This window comes from Equus caballus, chromosome 4 (genome assembly GCF_041296265.1).
Source record: "Equus caballus isolate H_3958 breed thoroughbred chromosome 4, TB-T2T, whole genome shotgun sequence".
Lineage (NCBI taxonomy): Eukaryota > Metazoa > Chordata > Mammalia > Perissodactyla > Equidae > Equus > Equus caballus.
In genome coordinates this window covers 105,397,917-105,406,697 of record NC_091687.1, presented here as the reverse complement: position 1 = coordinate 105,406,697, position 8,781 = coordinate 105,397,917, and the positions used below count along the sequence as shown (strand labels likewise).

The following is an 8,781-nucleotide window of genomic DNA, read 5'->3' as shown; positions in this document are numbered from 1 at the left end:
TCATTCCTAAACTCCTCTAAGCAAAGTGCTTAGGCGTGAGCTACTGAGAGATGCTCACAGAGACAAGCATTTGCAGCTTAGCAATAGATAACCATGACGGCAAGGAGAGCCTCGGTCCTCCTGGCAAGATTGTACCCGGCGCCCTGAAACCTCCCTCCTTTCTGAGCCAACAGGCACCTGGACAGCCCTCCTTCTCCCAGGCTGCCGCCTGGAGGCTTAACTCTTGAGGGTGACGCTGAGCTGGCCCCATTTCAGAGGCTATTACCGGGGAGGTGTGCTTCAATCCCAAAGCCATAGGAAACCAGACTTCAATCCTAAAAGTCTGGCATTTAGGCTAAGTATGAACGAGAGGATCAAACCTGCAAAAGACCATTTCTGGTAAAAAAAGAGATTACGCAGTTGTCCTTAAACTTAGAAAAAGAATGACGTTATTCCTAGTTGTTGTAAGTGTATTTATTAAGAACGTTCCCCCTGCCCCTTGTGCTCACCTGGGCAGCACATATGCTAAAATTGGAACGGTACAGAAAAGATTAGCATGGCCTCTGCGCAAGGATCACACACAAATTTGTGAAGCATTCCATTAAAAAAAAAAGATTCTTCCCCCCCCAAGTGAATATTTTGCAAAGTTACCTTTTTAATTGGATATAAAATCAAATGGTAAAAAGCCAGTCAAATTTAGCAGTGGGGGGTTGTATACCAACTTTAGTGACACTAATGTTAATAAGTTCTGATAACCCACTACCATCGGACCAGCCAAAGCAGCTGCTTTCACTTTCATTATATAAATCTCTGAAGTAGCTACTCCAAATAACTTAGGATGAGCTGTTTTCGTAATTTTTCAAAAACAATTTAATATTATATGAACAATACTGTACTATGCTACAAAAAGCAATACATTTCCTGATTATTTTCCTTGGATCTTAAATGGCTTAGCACAAACTGATATTCAAAATGAATGTAGTTGCATGATGGGAAATAGAAACAAATTACCAGATGGAAGCCACTTGTGTTTCACAAATATCTTAAGACACACAGGGATTGCAGAAAAAAATAATGAACATACTTGTGCCAAATGTTTAGCAACAAAAATATAAAACATTTAATGTCAACAAAATCAGCTTTGATTTTTTGATCATCTTCCTGTCTATGATTTGCAAAACGCCTTCCTGATTCAAGGCAGCAGCAGATGGCAGTCATACACAGAAGATTCACTTTCCACATAAAGCTTTGGCTGGAGAACTTCTCAGCCAAGAATACACTTAGCGTTCTCACTTGTTGTTTTCTAGACTTTTTCCTCTTTTCCTAATAACCCCTAATAGTCATAATAAGTCAAACAGTTATGCCAAGCTTAATATGACCATATCCTTCACCTTTAAGAAAGACTGCTGCTGCTCTGTAGAAGTTGCCTTAAAATGCTGAAAATACTCTTTTATCAATGTTGTTGGAGGTGGAATCCCACTCAATGATTAGATATAAGCACCCTTGCCAAATTCCAGGTAAGAAATCCTACACGAACCAGAAGAAAAGGAATGAGAAAGATTAGAAAATGATCAATAAATAGTTATTATCTTTGCCTGTAACTCTTAATTTTCCTGTTTTAAATCATTCATACTTTAAAATACTAAACATTAAAGTAAATTGAAGGTTTCAAGGACAGAAGAAAATGTGTGTTCAAGATTATGATTAACTTGAATGCTTAGAAATGCCACTTTCTAAGGCATAACGTAAGTCTAAGTTTGCAGACTTTGTATGCATTGAGCTTGGCCAGTAAGATGGAGTTTTTTAAAGTAATTAGAAGGAGAATTATGATAGTTCCCTGGGACCGGAGGCTTAGAGACGTGAAGGGCTGAGACTTCTGGAGAGTGAAGAATAGAGAGAAGACACAGTCTCTACCCTCAGCTTTATAATCTCTCAGGCAGTGATTGGGACCACTTGCCAAAATGGACGAGCTATGATTTCCTGCAAGCCCGACCAGTCCGAGATTACTTTCACCTCTGCCACATTTGAGAGGTTCTTCCATTCATTTGGATGGAAGGCCATTCTGGTCTCAGACTACTCTTAGCAAAATGTAAGTAATCAACTTCTGTTTGACATGGTAGCCTGAACACATGCATTTGTCTGAATTTCTTCTCTAGCCCCACTAACTCTAGAGTGAAATAACAAAAAAGGGGCAAAGAGAAGAGAAAGAAGACATACCTGCACGTCTTCCTCCTGCCTGGAATGGGGATTGGTGCCTGGAGCTGGAAAAGCCATCTTGAGATCTTGAGACAGATGCCCTCACTAAGGATGGCATAAGATGAAGAGGAAGGATCTTGGAGCATTGATGACACATTGGGACATTGCTCCATCTCTTGACACTGCCTTGCTCCACCCTTCTTGTGACCTGAGCCACTATGTTTGGGTTTCCTGTTACACGCGGCTCCACACATTCCTGACTTGTAGAAAGAGTGTACTCAAAGCATGGGCTATGTGTCACTGGATCATGAGAAATTTTAGGTAACACCATACATGCACTTAAAATACACTGATTCCTATAAGTAGAAAGTTCTTTCTTTCCAATTTTCTTTCATTTTTTCTGATTACATCAAGGGGGGAAAATCTTGGTTTGATGATAATATATCATTAACACTCCCATTTGCTAAGCTTCTTTTTAAACAAAGGGAAAATATCTTTTGCTGCAACAGTATCTTGCTAGGATTTAATAATGTTACTTTGTTTTCATTGTATTCATATTTATGGGTTCCTTATGGTAATTGATACTGATTTTCTAATTTTAGTAGAGATGGAAAGTTTTCTGGAAAAATAAATACATTTTTGGAAAACTTCTTGGGAATAAAAGGAACAACCTACTGATAGATGCAATAACATGAATGAATCTCAAGAACAATAACGAACAAAAGAAGCCAAACACAACAATGTACATAGAGTATAATTTCACCTATATGAAATTCTAGAAAAGGGAACACTGATCGATAATAACAGAAGCAGATCTGTGGTTGCCTAGGATGGAGGTTGAGGATGGGGACTGTGCAAAGGGAGGTGCATTTTGTAGTGATGGAAAATTCTACATTTTGGTTGTGGTTTCATGTATGTATACATTTATCAAAGCTCATAGATGGGCTGGCCCGGTGGCGCAGCAATTAAGTGCACATATTCGGATCCCGGCGAGGACATGGTACCGCTTGTCCAGCCATGCTGTGGTAGGCATCCCACATATAAAGTAGAGGAAGATGGATATGGATGTTAGCTCAGGGCCAGTCTTCCTCAGCAAAAAGAGAAGGATAGGCAGCAGTTAGCTCAGGGCTAATCTCCCTCAAAAAACAAAACAAAACAAAACAACTCATAGAAATGCACAATTAAAATGGGCGCATCTTATTGTAAACAAATTATACCTCAATAAAGATAAAAAGAAAAAAGAAGTACCGAAATAAAACTTATTTAAGGAAAATATTGTGTAAATAACCATTCGAGGGACACTTGGATTTCATAAACCCGTGAGATGAGTTCCAGATGGCTGTGATTCAGACCACATATCACTTCAACAGGAGTTTAACAGATGCTGGGATCAAGGTCCTAAAACTGCATCCAGGAGCCACTGCCGGGGCTGGAGATGAGCGCTGCTGAGGAGCAGGGGCGGCCTGAGGAGGGAGGTCTGAGGAAGGGAGGAAGATGTCACAATTAGCCTGCGTTACAGTTGTGCTTTGGCCTGCTGGGAAAAAGAGCAGTTCAGGAGGACGGGCCATTTGTCATGGGGGTCATAGGGGTGAACACTTTTCATGAGCTAACCTGTGCCTTTTTCAGAATATGCTGGAAACCCTTCCATGGCCCCCTGCTGTCTTCAGATGAGGTTTAAATGCCGTAATTTCTCTGGGTCCTGTCTTCCACTGACTCGTCTCTGCAGGCTGTCCCCACTCTGCCCGTGACCTCTGCTCTCCAGCCAGACCCAGGAACTGCTCAAAGCTCCATGCTGTTCCCTTTCCCATCCACCTCGACTATAGCAATAGCCTCCTACTGGCAGGGCAGGGAAGGAAATGATTAAGGGGAATCTGTGGACAAGAGCATCTTCAGCCAGCTCTCTCTAGGCAGTTCTCTGATATGATTTCTCCCTTTAAAAATCTCTGTGCCTGATGAAAAGATGCTCACCATCACTGATCATCAGAGAAATGCAAATCAAAACTACACTAAGATATCACCTTACACCCACTAGAATGGCTAAAATAACCAAAACAAAAAGTAACAAATGTTGGCGAGGTTGTGGAGAAAAAGGAACCCTCATACACTGCTGGTGGGAATGCAAACTGGTGCAGCCACTGTGGAAAACAGTATGGAGATTCCTCAAAAAATTAAAAATAGAAATACCGTATGACCCAGCCATCCCACTACTGGGTATCTATCCAAAGAACTTGAAATCAGCAATTCCAAAAGAACCATGCACCCCCAATGTTCATTGCAGCATTATTCACAGAAGCCAAGATGTGGAAGCAACCTAAGTGCCCATCAACTGATGATTGGATAAAGAAGATATGGTATATATATACAATGGAATGCTACTCAGCCATAAAAAAGGATAAAATTGTCCCATTCACAACAACATGAATGGACCTGGAGGGTATCATGTTAAGTGAAATAAGCCAGACAGAGAAAGACAATCTCTCTATGACTCCACTCATATGCGGAAGTTAAACATGTGGACAAAGAGAACAGATCAGTGGTTACCAGGGGAAAGGGGGGTTGGAAGGTGGGCACAAAGGGTGAAGTGGTGCACCTACAACACGACTGACAATAATGTACAACTGAAATTTCACAAGGTTGTAAACTGTCATAATCTCAATAAAAAGTTAAAAAAAAATCTCTGTGCCTCGGCTATAGCAGATGCCTGTTCTAGAATGCACAAGGAGAATGTAACTATGTGAACGACAACAGCATGTTGCCTTTGGGCAAAGATCTCAAAGGAATATGAAAAAAAAGGCAATTGTGCTACGGTGATAGAATGCCAGGTACTTCTCTTTCCTTTAAAAGTTTACTTGCATGAGGCATTTTTGGGGGTGATATAAACATCCTAAAACTGGATTGTGGTGACGGTTGCACAACTCTATGAATTTTCTAAAAATCACTGAATTTTATGGCACACAAATTCTACCTCAACTTTTACTTGTGTTCTTATAAGGTTTTAGCAATGAGTGAAAAATTAGAAATTGAAGGAAAAAACCTCCAGTGGGATTCAGGTGCTTTATCATCGTAGCCATTGTACAAACATGTCGAGGCCTGGCCAGGTGCTCGGCCCCACGTGGTGTGGGCTTGGAAGACGTTGAGATGATTGAGGAAGCCTGGCCTTCGAGGCGTTTAATTGAATGCCTGATTCACGGACTCTGGGGTGCTCAACTGTATTCAGGGCCAGACTGTTCACGTTTCATACCGGGCTTATCCCGGTGAGTAATCACTAAGATCAGTATCAGCAAGAGAGGAAGACAGTGTCAGGCTCTGCAACCCTGGGGAAGGCCCTGCAGGATGAGCCTGCGTTGCCGACACCAGGCCCCTTCCAGGGAGATCAGCGGTCTCAGCATTGGGGGTTCTCTTTCCACAGGTCCCCCCTGGAGCTGGCAGCGCAGCCGGGAGGGCAGGCGCTGGGCCCGTGCAGGGAGGGCAGCGGTGTGGAACCCAGGGACCCAACTGAAGCAGAGCCCTCGAAGTTAACCACTCGCCATGGGGCCGGCCCCCTTTGTCTTTTCAGTAATAGTCATTCTAACAGGTGTGAGGTGATATCTCATTGTGGTTTGATTTGCATTTCCGTGATGATGAGTGACGTCCAGCACATTTTCATGTCCCTGTTGGCCATCTGTATGTCTTCTTTGGAAAAATATCTATTCGGGTCCTCTGCCTATTTTTAAATTGGATTGTTTGTTTTATTGCTGTTGAGTTGTATGAGTTCTTTATACGTTTTGGATATTAACCCCTTATCAGACGTATGATTTACAAATATTTTCTCCCATTCTACAAGTTGCTTTTTCATTTTATCGATGGTTTCCTTTGCTGTGCAGAAGCTTTTTAGTGTGATGTCCCACTTGTTTATTTTTGCTTTTGTTGCCTTTGCTTTTGGTGTCAAATTCAAAAAGTCATCACCAAGACTAACGTCAAGGAGCTTACTCCTCTGTTACCACTTATGTTACCATTTGTGAGCCTCGAAAGACTAACCTGTGCATGTAAGTGGCAGAAGTGGAATCTGATGAGGTGTGTCTTAGCTCAGGCTGCAATGACAAATTACCACAGACTGGGGGCTTAGACAAGAGACATTTATTTCTCACAGTCCTGGAGGCTGGGAGCCCACCATGAGGGTGAGGCGGGTAGATCCCTGGTGAGAGCTCTCTTCCCGGTTTGAAGGTATCCATTTCTCACTGTGTCCTCACATGATGGGAAAAGAGATCATCTCTCCTGTCTCAGAAGGGCACGAATCCCATTCCTGAGGGCTCCACCCTCATGACCTAAGCACCTCCCAAAGCCCTCACCTCCAAATACCATCATATGGGGGATTGAGGAGTCAACATATGGATCTTGGGGGGGACACATTCAGTACCCAGCAAGGCAGCAACAGCCTTTTAATTTTAACATATCAACCTTCCAGGCACTCAAGACTTTTCTCCATATGGGACATTTAGACCAAGACACCTGCCATCAAGTCACTGGATCCTGACAGCACCTAGCTGTAGAATGTGGTTTTCATTTAGTCATGAATATCCGTTGAGTATCTACTGTGCTCGGGAAGCTACAGGCATGTGACCTCACCCCTGCTGGGTCCTCCTGCTTATTGCCTCCTGGAGGAGGCAAATGGAAATGGCCAGTGATTTCAGCGAAAGCAAGCTAAAGCAGAGATTGTTGCCAGATGCTCCAGCTGTCTCTTTCCTGTGAAGTGACTCTGTGTGGCCTCACAGAGACCATTGTCCCCTGCTGCAGGGGCCCCTCAACCCTCTCCACGTCCGGCAGTTTCTTCAACCTCCTAGCCATGGGCGCATCCTGCTGAGCCTGATGCCAGCACAGGACGGTGGCATGGATTTCCTACCAGCCATCGTCAGCCAAAACTTGCAGATGTTCTATTCTTGGAAATGTATTCTTTCACCATTAACATTCTTTACTATATATATTATAATAATTTTATCTAAGTTTTTTTCTTTAGTCATTTTCACAAACTGAATAACCTACACTGTAAATTGGATTGTGCTTATAATTTTCTTTAAAATGCAATAAAAGCTCTTTATCTAAGCTATGAATAGTCTCTCTCTTTCCTTGGAAATTCCTCAGGCTGAATGTATATTTCTACATCCCTCAAAATTTGGGGAGGGGGCATTGGGCTTGGCATCAGAAAAGTGGAGTTGAGACCTGGTGGGGTCACTTTTCAGCTGTGCCTCTTTGGGTGAGCCGCCCAGCCTCTCCAGTCTGAAGCTCCTGGTGTGTAAACTGTGTATGAGGACCTTATATCACACTTTGTTGTTACCTTCTATATTAGAGAGAAACACTGGCAGGTAAATCACAATGTTTACTTGGCTACTTGGGGGCGGAGGTGGTTTGGTTTCTCTTGGGTATCCCTTGCCACAGTGCTGGCCAATAGCAGAGGCCAATAAACAGTTGTTGACAATCTCCTTATTAAAACAATGATGTTTGTGCCTCCATGAAAGGACGGCAAAAGCAGGAGGACCCAAGGGTGAGCTCGTGGATACATGGAATCCTTTTTGAATTCCGGTTCTTAGGGATTAAACAATGTGCACTTGAATCAAAAAAGTCCCTGAGTGCAATTATTTATCCTGCTAAATAATGCACTAATGCATACAAATCAAGTAACCATTCTTAAATAATAGTGTCCAATAACTAGGAGTCTGGGAACTCATCAGCATGGTCAAGTTCACTACCGATCCTCAGTCCTGCCGAGTTTCACTGATATTCCTAGCAGTTTGGAGTCTTCAAAAGGTTGGCTGCAGCAGTTTGAAGGGCAGAGCATCTTCTGCTGCTTGCATGACTTCTGAAGCCAGGCTAGATCCCGTCTATGGTTGATAACACGGCTCCTTGGAAATGGAAAATTGTTCACTCATTTCTTTAAATAAGTGATGCCTATGCACAAGGCACTGTGAGGCTAATGAAACTAATATAATTGTATAAGCACCACTAAAGAGGTTCTAATTTACTTGGGGACACAAAATACACTTACAATTATTATAAAACAACAAAGGACATGCTAAGTGACAACATACAGTAAGGTATAAACGAGGGTCTTTGGTGGTTCCCAGGAGGAAGGAGCAGACTGAAGCGAGAGATTGGTCCCAGGAAACCGAATCAGCAGGACCTTTCTCTTGGTTATGGCTGGAGGAGGTAGACTCAGCTGGACTCCCTCACAGACAAAAGAAGGAAATGAAAGGGGAGGTTTATCAGTAAAGGAAGCCGCTGCTGGAACTCAGTAGTTCTTCTCAGGTCTCGACAGGGCGGCCGCCATAATGCCCTCTTCCCAGAAGCCACACTCCAAAACCGGCGTGAGCGTCCCCAGCATTGCGGTCGGACCCATCAGACCTGGGTTAGCCAAATGAGTGGAAAGCTCTGCTCGAAGTCTGATATGTTAGTAATTAAACAGAAATAGTCATCGGGTATTGCATAAAGACCAAAATCTTAATTTTCTCTTTTGAGCCTGTACCTTCCTAAATTTGACCAAAGACAGAAGCTCTGATTTCTTTCCCTTCTCTTGCAAGAGAATATACGAAGGAACATCAATTTGATATTCTGTATATTTTCTAAACCCATTGA

At 42.8% G+C, this 8,781-nt stretch overlaps 1 non-coding gene across 1 annotated transcript; it reads left to right on the top strand.

The window, feature by feature from the left end:
- Positions 1–480: 480 nt before the first annotated feature.
- On the top strand, positions 481–587 carry LOC111773336 (U6 spliceosomal RNA). The gene has a single exon (XR_002807720.1). It is a non-coding gene; the product is annotated as a U6 spliceosomal RNA (small nuclear RNA).
- Positions 588–8,781: the final 8,194 nt, after the last annotated feature.